Source organism: Penaeus monodon, chromosome 32 (genome assembly GCF_015228065.2).
Source record: "Penaeus monodon isolate SGIC_2016 chromosome 32, NSTDA_Pmon_1, whole genome shotgun sequence".
Lineage (NCBI taxonomy): Eukaryota > Metazoa > Arthropoda > Malacostraca > Decapoda > Penaeidae > Penaeus > Penaeus monodon.
This window is the reverse complement of record NC_051417.1, coordinates 33,717,850-33,718,909: the sequence shown is the minus strand read 5'-3', so window position 1 is coordinate 33,718,909 and position 1,060 is coordinate 33,717,850.

Sequence of the window (1,060 nt, the reverse complement as noted above, 5' to 3'; positions counted from 1 at the left end):
GTAATGATAAAAAATGTAATAATAATAGGTAATATAAAATAAAATAATAATAAAGATAATAGTATTATATTAAAATAATATTAAATTTTAAATGGGGTAAAACAAAAGAAAAAATTAAAATGAAAAAATAATAAAAAAGAAATGATAACAAAATTTTAAAAATATCAGAGTAATGATAAAAAATTTCCCAAATTTAAAAAAAGTTTGTATGAAAAGAAAAACAAATTTTTTTAATTTTTTTTTTTTGATGGATTTAATGAAAAAAAATAAATTTTTAAAAAATATTGCAAAGCATAATAAAAAAAAATGAAACAAAATTTTATCAGACCCCCGTGAAAACCCAAAGTGGAAAAAATGTGAAAGAAAATGTAAACAAGCAAACAAAAATTTTTTTGGGAAAGAATAAGACAAGAACAAATAAGGGGGAAAGGCAGGGAAAGAAAACGAAAAGAACGAGAAACAAAAAGAACAGAGGAAGGGACAAGAGGCAAAGAAGAAGAATGAAGAAAAGAAAAAAAAGAACAAAAACAAGGGAGGAAGAAAGAACCCGAAAAGAAACAAAAAAGCGAGAAACGAAGGGGAAGAAAAAACGAGAGGAAAAAAAACGAAGAAAAAAGAGGGGGAAAAGAAAGAACGAGAGGACGAAAGAACGAGAGAACGAAAAAACGAGAGAACGAGAGGATGAGAGAACGAGAGAAAGAACGAGAGAACGAAAGAACGAAAGAACAAGAGAACGATAGATCGAAAGAACGAGAAAACAAGAGAACGAAAGAACGAGAGAACGAGAAAACAAGAGAACGAAAAAACGAGAGAACGAGAAAAACGAGCAACGGAGTCGAGAAAACGAGAGATAAAAGGAACGAGAGAGCAAAGAGAACGAGAGAGCGAGAGGAAGCACCAGCCAAAGACACCCGGTTCGAGCAGCGTCGTTTCATCCGCTCCCCCTGGAATAGCCGCCAGCGGAAAGGGCAGGGACGGAGTTCAGACAGCGAGTGTCATGGGTGACCCGGGGGCAAGAGGCGGCCGAGGCAGAGTGCAATGCTGGCACTGGGCCAGGGAG